Consider the following 14,699-nt stretch of genomic DNA (forward strand, 5'->3'; position numbering starts at 1 on the left):
TCCGGCCATGGCATGCTGCCAGTGGTTGGAAATTAGCAGCAGGGGCTGTTGGGATGAATTAGCGCCCTGAACAATGCAGGAGGCTGTGTGCTACACAGCAGGGAGACAAGAGGTGGCACCAGTAGGTGGCGACGTTGAGTCAAACAAGCTCAGACCTGCACTAAAGCTTCTTTTGTTTTTTCTTCACATAAACCTCAGAATATGAATTGAAACCTGAGGTGGAATCAAATGAGTGTAATCAGAAAAGTATGTTTTGGATTTCTGATGAAGCCTTTTCACAGCCAACAATGAAGAGAAGAAGAGACGTCACCTGGAAAGCATGGCACCAGGAAGCAGGCTTTTTATTTAGACTGAATGAAAACAACATGGCACACAATAACCCCACATCTCTATTGAGCGCCCGGCTGCCAGCGTACAGTATTTCCCTGACAACAAAAACCGTTAGCCCAGATTTAGCGTCAGATGTTCATTCCAAACTGGACACATCTGTTTGGTTATCAATAACGACGCCACTGTTTGGCATGCGGGCAGCTTCCCTCTTTTTCTCCCATTCACAACTCTGTTAAAGGAGAACAATTCAGGTGTTATAAATCACAGAAAGGGGAGCGAGCCAGCGAAAGGCTGACAGGCTGTACAGTGGCAGAGGGAGACCTTCAGCACCCTGCCTCTGTTTTTTTTTCTTTCTCCAGGGCCACCCAGCTTCATTGACGTGGGCAATCCCAACCTCCGCTTCTTTGTTTTTGCTGCTCAATTTCCCTTTTCTCTGGGGTTTCTTTTCTCTGGCGCTCTGTGTTTGGTTGCGAGGTTTGTACCCCATTTCCTTCACATCCCTTTTTTTTATTCATTCTTCCTATGTGCCAATTGAATTTGTCTTTTTCGGTTAATCTCTCCTGCTCTTTCTCGGCCTTCCTTTCTCCTGTGGCCTATCCCCACCTATCCTTTCCTCTTTGCTTTCCCCCTCATTGCCAGCTCACCCTCTGTCGTTTTCACCCTCCCTTTCTCGTTCTCACCAACTTCCCCCTCTCTCCCTCAGCCGTACCCATCGCTCTCTGCCATTTCCCCAGTAAGGGGGCACTTTGCTGCTCCTGTCTTTCGATCTCCGCTGTTGGCACTCAGTTCTGAGCGACCGTCTCAGTGTGTGCGGAGGAGAAGCTGTGTGTGAGCAAACGGGTGCCCACGCCTGCCCCCGGCATCACAAAGGAGCCTTTCTTCACCCATCAATGGCTTCCATTAACGCCGGGCCCTCTGCTTCTGGAGGGGATGTCAGGCTTCCAGAGATGGCACACAGAGACGGCCATTAGAGGCAGGAAGCCGTGGGCAGGGGCATCATGGGAGAGCTGCCAGGCCAGAGAAGGGGGGTGCAACGAGGGCATGAGACGGCGTTTTGTGTTCTGAACTTAGCCCTGTGCATACAGACATAAACCCCCAAAAGGACACATTTATTCTCAATCTGACACATGCATGCACGTGTGTGTGTGTGTGTAGACACTTTGTTTCAGCCGCTGACTGTGCTGTCGGTCTATGCAGCACAGATTTCAGGATTGAGGATTTATTCTTGTCTTTAATAAAGAGTCTCAGTCAGGAAGTGATGACTGACATCACTTGCTGTGAAAATACACAGTAAATATCTTAAGAGTTTAATTTTTGAAAATATCATAGAGATAAATATTGTGATAATACATGTGCTTCAGTTAAACAACACACACACACATTTTCATCTATATTCTATACACTACGTGCGGTGTATATGTAGATTAATCCACATGTGTTATTTTATCTTTAGGAGGACGATGGTTTGTTCAGGACTGAGTCAAAATAAACTACGTTGTTTGTCCATCTCAAGAACATGTTGAACTCAATGACGTGTTTGTAATAATTTATGGACAACAGTGCTCTACGACACACTTTGGATACACACAAAACACACACATGCATTATGAGTTTGGTTGGTTTGCTGAGATACTGATGAGATACACAACAATAAAATCACAGTGTGATTTTTTCATAATCTGTAATCTGAAAATAATTCAATCCCACATGTGATGCCAAAATTCCTTATTACATGCTCTCTGGACAAATAATGAGACAACACTACCAGATTTGAAAGGGTACAGTCAGACTTCTGTGAAGATGTACACATACACAGAAATGAGAACACGTTTTTATTTTTGAGAGTGTTGAGACTTGATGAGCTAAATGTTCTGAGCTTTACTCAAATAGAGGATCATCAATAAAACACCTTTATCTTATGTAGTAATTTTTATTATTATGTATCATCAGTGAGTATTTTTATTGTTGGTGAGACCATCATCCTCCTGTTAAACGTGGTTTTTATTCTTGTTAAGCTTTGTTCTCACAGCTTCTCTGAGGAAATTGAAATGAGTCATTTTGTGCACTTGCACAAGTTTTTTCTTATTTTAAGAAAATCTAACACAATAAGATTGATTTTTTAAAAAGACAGAGACCTTTACAAACAGAGAACTCTAACACAAGCCTGAAAGATACAGGCAGACAATACATGCAGCACGAGGACCGTCCCCGTTCTCTTCCTGTGGGCGGGGCAAAGAACTATCTAGTCAGAGTGAGATCACAGCGGCATCAGGAGCAAAGATGTGAAAGGAGGCAGGTCAGCCTTCTCAAGACCTTCTGAGAAGACGCCACAAGATGGTGAAAGGGAGGGTCAGCTCAGTAGGGGGGCGGCGTGCTGTGAGAGCAGGTGGGGCGCTGAAAAAGAGATGGGGAGTGTGTGCAGATCAGAGGGGTGTGTGCGAGCCGGGGACGGTCAGCATCCACTGATCTAATGACGGCCCGACTTCAGAGCAACACTGGCTCCCTTTGCACAGCGCCAATTAACTCCAAGGGTGGGGACAGTTGATGGACAAGTCTATTATTAGCATGTGAGGAGTGCCGCAGTGCCTCAAAGAAATCAAAGAAAGAAAAGTCCTGAAGGAAGTGGCAAATGCGAAGTGAATGCGGTTGATATGCTTCATTTGCCCAATTGTGGCCATATTGCTTTCTTCTCGCACTCCCGTCCACAACACCACCTCCACCTCATCTTCTTATGAGCTGCAAATACAACACAACTCTGTCGATGATGTAATTTGTAGCTCTGCAGAGATGCCCCCTCTCTGCTGCACTTAATTACACCACTCTGGGAAACAAGAAGCGGAGAAAGCTCCCCTCCATTCAAAGAAAAATATCAAAGGTTCCTCCAATCCTTAAATTCTTCCAGCTGAGCAGAGCGCTGCTCGCCGCCCCTCCAGGTTCATCCCACCTATCATTGTCCTCAAGCGGGAGGGGGTTGCTTGTTGATTGGGCTCCATTTCAAACACATCTCTCATATTCACCAATGAACTTCTTCTAATCAATCACTGAAATGCAAAACACACACTGCCGAGCATTTTGACCTGACGTCCAATCACACTGTTGCTGGATCCACTGTTCTAATTTTGCTTTGATTACAATGTTCTCCAGCGTTTCTGGAACTAGTGCTGTGTCCAGAACGTGTAGTGACTACCAAACTGAGATCCTTTTAAATAACCACTTGTCACTATTTCAAGCACCAAGCATTTCATTCTGAGGCTTAAAGACAACAAATGTCACAGTTCAAGCTCCACATTTGTTGAGAAAGTATTTCATAATGTGGAGAAACATTCTTAAAGTGCCCCTACAAATAGTAGTTTAAGCATCTTCCCTCCTTTCACCACGTTCTGGAGAAATTCAAGTAAAATCATAAGTTGCAGAATTTGTCACCGTTTGTGGACGTTGAGGTAAAATTTTTAGGATGCAGGAAATCTTCCAACAATAAAACACTGCAGTCTGGATGTGTTCCCTCAAAGGAATATGAAAGTATACTTTCTCTTTCTGTACATGTTGTACGTGTTTTTTTGCTGCTTTTATTTAATAACTGATCCTTGTAACTTCTACTTTTCTGGTTTCAATACATTTAGTGTTTAGTACATCACTACTTCATACAGTGATTCTTAACACAGAATTTATTTATTTAAAATATAATTTCTGCTCATTTGTTGACACAGAAGGAGCCATCATCCACACAGCCACACACATACTGTACAACACAATATGAGTTTGAGGAAATGCCTGGATTAAGCGTTGAACAACAGTCTGACTGTACGTGTTGCCACTCAGAAGCCAAGGGAAATTTGGATTTGTTTGAACATGTTTGAACTGAACATCTTTCTTTGTGGCTGTTCTCAGGAAGGTGATTTATTTACTGCATCATATAGAAAAACACAGCTGCCAACTAAAAGCTCCCTCTGAGTGTTCCTCTCCCCTGTTGATTTGCTGTGTAAATACAGTTTATGGTTTCTGCTCTGTTTCCTTCTTTGGAGGCTCCTATATGAACAGAGCAGATCTCACATGACGGATACGATCGACTGCTTCAACAATTGTGTTTTGCTTTGACACGAGAGCCAATCAGGATTCACGTGACTTCAAAAGAATTAATTAATTTTCATTTTTAATCAGGGCTTAATCTTAATGTCTGCTCTGCACTGTATGGACGTCTGATAGGACATATGCGGGGATTAAAATGCTGCAAATGAAATGCTAATAATAATGTAATGAAGAAGGAGAAGAGCTAATATGGAGATTGAAACTAACTGTTGAATCCCATGTTTCAACTGGAGCCTTAAAACTGCAGCATTGACGCCTGAAACATTCTCACTATACTTTAACTTTAGATACTTTTAGATTCATTAGTCTTTAAATTACAGGATATTCCCACCAAAAAGAAACACATGTGTAGCTCAGATGAATAATGTATGTTTCTACGTTGATTGACAGGAGTGGCTTCAGCCTCGAACAGTACAACAGAGACAAGAAGAGAAGATCAGGCTCTTTTATAGATGCTCTGTATTCATCGTGATGCTAAAAAGCACCAGTGCAATGTCCACTTGTTCATTCTCTTACTATAAGTCCACATCAGAGACGGGGAGCAATGTAAAAGAAGGTTCCAGGATAAATCCAGTGATATTGTTTATTTTCCATCATAAAAAGACTGAGGGAACGTGTCCTTCCATGAGTACTGAGTGGATCCAGTTCTTCCACTGTTGACCAAAGAAGAAAGACAGAAATTCAACATTTAAATAGTTGTTTTTTTATATTAGTGAGTAAAACTGTTACTCTAAAAAATAGCAGATATTCTATTAATGCCATCAGAAACTCACTGTATTGAACATAATGACTGTTCCAAGAAATATTTCCAGAAAGTCCAAAAAGAAAGGATGTGAGAAAATGTGCACTGGCTGTCTTAAAGTGGTGTGAAGGTGTGTTTTTATAATATTAGTATTATTATTAATATTATAAAAACTTGATGGATTATTATTATTCTGGACTGAGGAGGTTTTTGACAAAACTGTGTTAGAGAGTCCTGGTTATTTTGGGATCCTTGAAGGAAGTGGTGCACGTTGACTGGGCTTTAATTTGAATTTCAAAGTGACTAAACTGTGTCTCTGCTCAATTAAATGTCAGTTTTGTTTTTACTAAATAAAGTAGAGATTGTTCCAGAATTGTAGATATTTTACTCTTCAGTAATCTCTTTTTTTTTTTTTTGTTCATAATTTCTTTACATTTTATTTTTTTTGTCTCTTTCCTGTTTTTATTTGATATTTTTGTGCTTTTATTGTGATGCACAATGTAACTTTTATTTTGAAGAGTCCTGTATAAATACATTATTTAGTTTACTTATTTCTATATTTATATATAAAAAGCATGATACAGTAAACCACGTGTCTTTTATTGGTTTGTTCATCATGTCTAATTTGTTTTTTGTCCACTTGATTCATTGTTAGTTTTTATTTGGGTCATATTCACTCAGACATTTGAAATCTTTGCCATTTATTACAGATGTTTAACAATATTTGATATTTTATTGGAGCAGGACGAAGAAAGTTTCATCTCACATCTCGTGTCTTCTCCCAGAGAATATAAAAGTGTCAGAACATTAGAGGAATGGGAAAAGAAGAATGATAGAACACAACAAACGGTGTCATCGTGCAGCCCCCCCGCCCCCCCACAGGGCAGATCCATGGTGTAAGAGAGGGATAATCACATGCACAGCTTATCTTGGAAACGTGCTCATCAGAAGGTGTATCTGCCTCCTCTTCATCACTGGAGGAGGTGGAGGAGGATTAAAGTCAGTCTAATCTTGCTCCAGCTCCGTCCTCCAGTCCGCTCCTTCCTCCTGCAGCTGCTGCTCCTCTTCTCCGCGGCGGCTTTATTCATGAGGACGAGGGGGAAACAAGCAAAATGAAAATGGCAGCTGTTTGTTTACGCGTTCCCACGACTCCATGCCAATTAAACATCGTCATTCCGTCAGCCGCTTGTCTTCCCTGATTAGACACCCCTGAACAGACGAGATGAGGGGGGGTGGGGGGCCGCGTGGAGAAAGGAAAGGCCCGCAGAGCAGAGCTCCTGCGCGGGCAGCGCCTCGACTGGAGGCCGCTGCTGTGATGATGGAGATTTTCAAACGTTTCTCTTCTGCTCAGATTGTTTCGACCACAGAAACATTAAGAAACATTAAGAATCCGCTTCTGAAGGTGAATTAGGTCCAAAGTATAAATGTTTCTCTGTCATAACCACAAGAAAAAAAAAATGGAGCGTTTCTATTCTAATTTAAAGATGAAAGATTTAGTTCTTTTATTATCTGGCTCTAAAATACTGATTATTAGTTGGTTCGTTATAAATCTGCTTACAAACAAGAAAATCTCTGTAAACGACGACATAAAAGAAGAGAATTGAAGTTATTGCTTTATGATAAACTTTCAGAAATAATCTGTAGTTTGACTGAAATTAAATGAAAAATTAAAAACCAGACAGAATCAGTGACGTCGAAATAATTCAAGTATTGAACTTATTTTAATTATTTTTACATGATTTGTGGTCGTTGGATCTGATTCTGATGAACTTTCAGAAAAACTGAAAAGAACTTCACTTCCTGAAATAATGAAGTTAACGAAATGTTGCTTTTTATTTCTATCATTATTCTTTTTAGTCTGGTTCTGTTTGTCTGGTTGTTCCTGTGGCCACAGAGCTGCAGGTCTGACTGCAGCAGCAGCCTCTAAGCACAACGGATGTGTGTCTGGTTATTATTGGATTAGTTCACGGTTTGATTTGCAATTAGGGTCAAATGACTCATCACATATGAATAATATGAATTTTAATCCAAGAGGAATTTAGACCTGGACACGTTTAGCTGTACAAAATAATAATAATAATAATAATAATAATAATAATAATAATAATAATAAAAATGATAATAATAATAATACATAAACGACCTTTAGGCCTGCACTACTATTAATATTAAAGGAATATTCTGTAAACTCTTATACACATAACTTTATAAGCACTAAATAATTAACCACACTATGTACTGTTTTAATTGACCCTATTTGCATAAAATTTAAATGTACTGTTGTATTAAAATGACTCGAGAATGAATTAATTCCTCGTGAACAGACACCATCATGTCTCAGAGACAAAGTCCTGCAGGATTTCTTAATCGTGAAGTTCAACTAATGACCACTAGTGGAAAAACTCGTAGTGAAGCATCAATCCTATCGGAAACTCTTCTCACACTCAGTGTGCTGTGAATGATAAACTGATAACTGATGATAAATCAAACATGCCAACAGAAAACTGCAAAAATATCTTTATATGTTAAGCAAAGTGATTTGTCTGAGAGATTTTTATTGTACTGATTGTTTAAAAGAACACATCTTTAGCTCTAATGTGATTTATCATCCTGACAGAGAGGAGGAAATGAACGGAAATGTCACAGGGTATTAGTTGGAGGTAGGAACATGAAGACAAGTTATTACCCTTTTATCCACATCAGTTAAAATACACAGAAACTAACTGAAGACTGAGATGAAGGAAAAGGAGGCTCCTCTCCAGTCTGCAGCTCCAGTTCTGCAAAATCAATTTCAAGCAGTTGTGTTTTTGTGTATTTGCTCTCCAGACCAGTTGGGGGCGACAGCACAGTTAAGGTTGAGGCCTTCACTATTACACATTCATCTGCACAACTGGTTGTTTGCATGTTTAGGTAGCAGAGAAAATAACAGCTCATACTAAGTCAAAGACAAAGGAACAGTGTGGGCTGCAAGACTGCTGCAGGTCAAATTTAAATCACCCCGGTGGAGACACATAAACTGAACGCACAGTGAGAGTTTAGGTGTTAGGAGTATTTAATTCCAGCCTCAGTCGGCATCTCAGACTTCCCTAATGAACATTCCAGCATGAGGCCGGAGCTGACCCCTCCCTGCATCTGAAAAGCCTCTCCACCCAGATGCTTCATAATGCTTCATGTGGAGGGGCCTCTCCCTCTCCCTCTGGTCCCTGCAGCAGGCACGTTGCCTCTCAGTCAGGCCTGATCCCACAGAGGATCCAAAACAATGTATGTGTGTGTGTGTGTGTGTGTGTGTGTGTGTGTGTGTGTGTGTGTGTGTGTGTGTGTCGGAGCTGCACGGTTGCAACTGTTCTTGAAAAGCTGACTCAGTTGCATCGCTGTGATTGGTTCATTTTAGGTTTGCATGTAGACGCCTCTGGTTCCAGCAACTCGACTCATTACCTTAGTGTGACACATTACTTACACCTCAAACAAGTAACATTGTCTTTATGTATTTACCAGTCGTTGCACCAAGAGGTGACCTGTAATCTAAAGCATCCTATGACCCCCCCCCCCCCCCCCCCCCCACACACATCCTCTTCTTATTGCACACAGTCTGTCACACTTGTTAAATCTGTAGATTTGTGTATGAACCTTTTCATTGTTGTGTTTTTATTAAACTTCTTTGACAACTGTTCAGCTGCTGTTGATTTGTTTAGTTTGCACTTTTTGGGGGGTTGGATCAAGCTGCTCGTCGTTTTCAGAGTGATACACTTTAAAATCTTTGCCACACTTTTCATTAATTAGGTGTCATTCATCATATCTGGCATCATATTCATGAATGCCTCCATCACCACCAACAGCGTTTTTCTCTTCCAGCACCAGAATGATGCAGAGTTGTTTGTGCTGGAATTAACATGACAAAGCACCTCCATCTCACTGCACTTATTTGACCTCTGACCTCCCCTTTATGCCTCCCAGACAGCAAATTGCTGCAGTGGTAGCGGCGGTCTCTCGCTGCTCGACTGCCACCTCTGTTCTCTCACTAAGGAAGAAGGGAGTGGAGGGGACAGGGTCGGTGGGTGTCTCTCAATCAAGTCATTTAATGCCAAAGTCAATTCTCATACACCCCCCTCTTGCTTCAAAAAAACACACGTCGTCACACACACGCTCCCACACTCTTAACCAGACAGGCTGGAGGACTGTGTCTCAGCAGCCTTTCTTTGCCACCCTGCTCCTGTCTGCACCCCCTTTTCTTGTCTGTGTTTTAATGAAGAGAGGGGCACCCATGGCAGGAACATGATTAGGGGGGACCCTGAGATTGCGAGACCGAGGGCTTTGCATGCTTGTATATCTGTGCGTGTGTCTGGCTTTGGAGGCTTAATCCCATAGAGTTGCAATGGGATGAGAAACATATGCAGCATATTACGGTTGCGTTGCATTCATTGCTGCATCAATGGTGTCCTCTGTTTCCCCATCAAAGCCTGGGGACATCTTTGTGCATGTTTGTGCTGCTAGCAATATGGTAATCAACATGTAGCTTTCAACACTAAAGCCGATTTTGATGTTGCTGAGATTCTGTACTAACAATCTTCTATATTACTCAAATAACTTACGCTGAATGTTGGCAAATATCAGCCAGAATGGATGTTGAGGCCGACGAGTCTTTTCAGCTTCTGCTCTGTGTTGCAGTGGTCCAGTTCTAATTGTTTTGGAAATGATTTCTTCATTTGAATGGATGCTGCAGCTCCCAGCTATTCAGTAGGTGTGTGTCAGCAGGTCACACAGCCGTAAAGAGCTGCTAACCCTGAAAGAATTTCATTAGTCGGGATTTCAATGAAAAGTTTTATCATCCCATGATGGTCTAAATGATGTTTCACAATCATTCCCACGCTGGTCAGAGTAAAAAGACGTCTGACATGATTCAGTTTAGGCCTGAAAGTATCAGCACTGCCCTTCGAGGGTCCTCATTTACAGCAGCAACAACCAGTCAAGTCACGTTTGAGTGACTGGAGCCAATAAATTAACTAAAATGAGGAAGGGATGGTGATCATAGCAAATAAACTATAATAAGGCTGCTGCTTGAGTTAGGAAAATAAAATGATGCATTAGGGAAATGTTGTGGTCATGGTTCCGAAAGAGCCACAAATTTCAGATATGGTATTTTAAAATTTGGACAGTTTCATGTCTCTAGATTAAAGACAGGTCATAACTGTTGACTTACAGAATTCAACATAGTAAAACTAGTTAAACTTGAATTGAGAACATCTCCTCCCGTTCATGTGCTAGAACCATCATTTGAAAGCAAAGCCACTGACACAGTCTGTTGTTCTTTCCTGCATATCCATTATGTTTAAACTGTGAGGCCTGTTCTGCTGCTGCAGGCAGTGAGTGCTCTCCATAAAAGCGTGCACGAGATGCCCAGAATACAAGAACATAACCAGAACCTCAGATCAATCCCACAAGGTCGGCGCCTTTATTCTGCTCTTTCCCTTCAATTCAGCAGACGCATACAGGAAGGTGACGTTCCACTCTGGGAGTCATAGCAACCATTTAACCGACCCCACCATTAACACCTGAACATATCAGGGCTGAGACGCACAAAGCAAAGAGGACCTCCAAGTGTGTGCTGTGTGCATTGTTCCTCCTAGAAACCTCACTCGCAAACACCAGGACAGGTCAAGGCTGGCACAAATACTCCCTGACCTCCAAGAGCTAATGTGTGAAGGAGGGAGCTGGCTGCTGTGAATCAAACCCTACACATTAGACCTGTGGGGGCAGGAAGAGGAAAAGACAGCTCGCCACTTGACCTCTGCATGTGTGACTCACTGTCCCCCTGGGAAAAGAGGAAGGCTGGAGACGGAGCATCTTGATGGCCTCCTACAGACGGCTCCGGACTTGTCCTGGACAATGAGCAATCAGGAGTAAGTGTTGGTGATTAGGGAGACACTCAGGGCAGAACTGGACTCCAATGAACCTACTGAACCTCCACAACAACATCAGCCTCCAGCTGCCTTCTCAGACCATGTCCAAGTTAACCTGAAATCATATGTTCTCTTTGTTTTGTGTTGTTTCTTTTATCCACATTTGCACACACAGAAACAAAATGCCAGGTTTGTATTTTAGTGTTGAAGGAAGAGTTTTAAATTAGAGCAGCAGTGCAGGAATTACTGTTCACCTGTCACCTGTAAATAAGCTGTCATCAAATCTAAATACTGTGATTCTATATTGAGAACGAGATTCTGAACACAGATATTTCACATTCGGTTTAAATGTATTAATGTTATTTTCATTCTGATTAGTCTGTTGTTGTTTTTTCTTCTTAACATTTAGCATTTTAAAGATGAATTGATTCCCGGCTACTCGTGCAGTACCTGCATTAACGTGTGAATCTGCAGCATCTATAAGACTGTTATTGACCTTGTCACTCAAGGAAACACCAGAACTCAGCACAGCGGGGGGTGGAGGGTGATGATAATAGCTTCACTTTCACTTTCTTCTGCTGGAGAGCAGCAGCAGGTGTCAGCAGCCCGGTGTGCTGCAGCCAGGAACGTGGAGCGGGCGATGGATGCAACATGACGGATTTTCATTTCACCTGACTCCCAACCTCAGTCATGCAGCTTCTGACACGTGGATTTACAACCTTTACTTTTTGCTTTTTTAAATTTTGAATATTTTAATACATTACATTTATTTTATATCTTTAGTTATAAGTAGATTTTTGCAACTAATAGCTAAATAATAATGGATTAATATGGATTAACCATGTGTAATAAAGTCAAACTCTGCTCCATCTTCACCGGCTTTTATCATTTATTTCTTTGTCAAATCCTTCTGGACCTGCACATTTCTGATTTCAGCACTGTCAAATTCAATATAGTGGAGTCAAGTTCTTATACTTCATCACATGGACAACATTTGTCTGAATCTTTACAAAACTGTTAGATTTACTACTGAAAAAGAAAAAATAATAAAACTGTGGTGAAAATATCTCAAAACCTTGTTGACCTGACACATTTTCTGAAGACAAAGGACGGAGGAGATGTTATTTAAATACAGGGATGACTCTCCTCTGGGATCCATCCATGATACTCTGGTCAAACTCGGCTTAGGTTATAGAAAGACGGTTGTAACATTCGTGGGGGGGGGGGCACACTATCATACCTTCTCAAATAACCACTTGATAAAAGTTAGTGAACTATTGAGCTCCCATAGTTACAAGGAACCAGCACTGACAGTAACAAAGTTCTTCGGCTCCTTTGCTGAAACGCAGATATTCGTGTGAGAACATGAAGTAAATTCTTCCTTTAGGGAAATGATTAAACATTAAAAAGTAAGATCCCTGTGCTGTTGTGCTTTTAAACATTTGCATATAATGACAGAGAACTGTTGTCATGGCTCATTTCACGAGGACCTTCCGGGGCGCACCGGTCAGAGCCACAGCGCTGTGACCGTGAGAGAGAAACACTCGGTACATGCTGTCTCTCAGCATCATGTGGGTTTTTAATAAACAGTCAACATTTCGAACATGATTCAAATGAAATCACAGACTGTAGAGCACTTTGTACTTTAATGCTTTGTAAAGAACAATGCATTTGACAACCCATTCACTTATGTTTTCATAGGGGAAAGCTGCACTATGGGCCTCACAGCCATTCTTTTTCTTCAGTTTTATCTTATCACTAGGCAACCACATGCAACCGTTGAGCCGTAGAAGCCATGTGAGAGCTTTCTATTGCAAACACACTTGGTGGATAAACAGCAAAAGTGAGAACACAACAGTCTGCAGTGAGCCCTATTTATAGATTTAGATGAGTTTAACTTGCAGAATATTTCAAGTTCCTGACCTTCGACCTTCTTAGTCTCAGTTTGCAAGTTTTCTGCTTCACGCTAACTTTCAATTAGATCTGAGAGAAAGTGTTTAGTGCAGTATATTTAAAAAACCAAAACGGTTGTGCAGCCATCTTCAAAATGCGCTTTAAACTGCTTCTGAGTGGATTTATGGAGAGTCTGCACACAGCTGAGAGGAGGTGTTTGGTTCAGCTATAACAATAATACTTTACCCCACATAACCCCTAACCAACGACAAGCTAACACAGAGAGTGGTTCTATAGCTGGGTTCCAGTTTATAGTGGGTTTGGAGTTTGTTCTACATAATCATACACAGTCCAACACGTAGTGATTTTCATAGTGTCCTCGTAGCGTTTCAGAAATTAATGCCTTTAACCCTTTTACACTGAGGGTGATACAGTAAGTGCAGCTTACCATGTGTCCATCAACAGCGCTCTCCGAACTGAAAGATTTTTAGTCTCCAGATATGAACTTTTTCAACTTTCACTCCACTCACAGAACACGCTTAAAAGCTGCTCAGAGTAAGTATGTACAGAATTGGGGCAGCTGCCGTCTGTCTGAGCTGAAAGGAATCTTAATTAGAATCCAGATTTCTGTGGGAACAAAATATGACGGGACACACCCACAGAAGTACAGCTGTGGACACACAAATACAGATTTTTTTATACACTGCTAAATTGTTGTAACTAATAAATAAGGAAATGATTTCTTTATATTTAAGGACACTGCGACATTATGTGGTTTTATTGTGTCGAGCTTCTTTTGTTCTAGATTTATTTTGCGCTCCAGCTGGACGTCAGCAGGGGGTTAATTAACCCCGAACAAACAAATAAAAAAAAAAAGAAAGAAAGGAAGCAAGTCATGAAAACACAAAAGCAGGTTTATTAGCATTATTAATGCAGCAAAGGTTTCGTATGTCGGTGAAATTCATCACTCATCAGCTGCTGCTGTAGAGTTTTTTAACCAATCACTGCTAATAAAACACGTATATTGTCTTAATGATTTAAACATATTGACTTTTAACGTTATTTTACTCAGATGAAGTCGTGTCACCTGCTAAAGATGAAGCTGTTAAACAGTACAGCTGGAGAGCAAGTGGCAGTGGAAATGTGTGTGAAAGCAGCTGAATGCGGCTCACACACACATATCATTCTGTGTACACCCCCCCTTCTTCCTCCCATATGCTCTTCTTTACAATCTCGCTCCCTCACACACACACACACACACACACACACACTGTGGATTAATCCAATCAGAGCTTCTGAATGAAAGAGGGAGGAGGCGTGTACGTGGATTAAGGTGTAGAACGACTAACCTTATGAGATCAAATACACTGACATCCTGGCTCCCAGGAAGAGGGTCTCACTCTCACTCCGAAGGCCCTGCAGGCCCACACCGCCCCACATTGGCCACATTGGTTACAATGAAGATGCTCCACATATCAGCTACTGTTTAAAGACTGAGACGCTGCACTGACTACTTTCAGTATTTGGTTTTAAAATGTGAGAATTTATTGCAGCAATTATCACGTTTAGTGTTTGTTTTTATGGAAACAAATTGAATAAAGCTTAGTACCTGGTGCAGGATTTAAGATTTAAGGTCATGGAAAGATCATTATTATTATTAAAAACATGTGTCCCATGTTTCCAGTCAATTATTTTTCTAAAACCACGACTTCAGTAACCAAGTGAAGTAAGTTACCTAAAGCAAAATGTAA

The sequence above is a fragment of the Anabas testudineus genome, chromosome 16 (genome assembly GCF_900324465.2).
Source record: "Anabas testudineus chromosome 16, fAnaTes1.2, whole genome shotgun sequence".
In the NCBI taxonomy this organism is placed as follows: domain Eukaryota; kingdom Metazoa; phylum Chordata; class Actinopteri; order Anabantiformes; family Anabantidae; genus Anabas; species Anabas testudineus.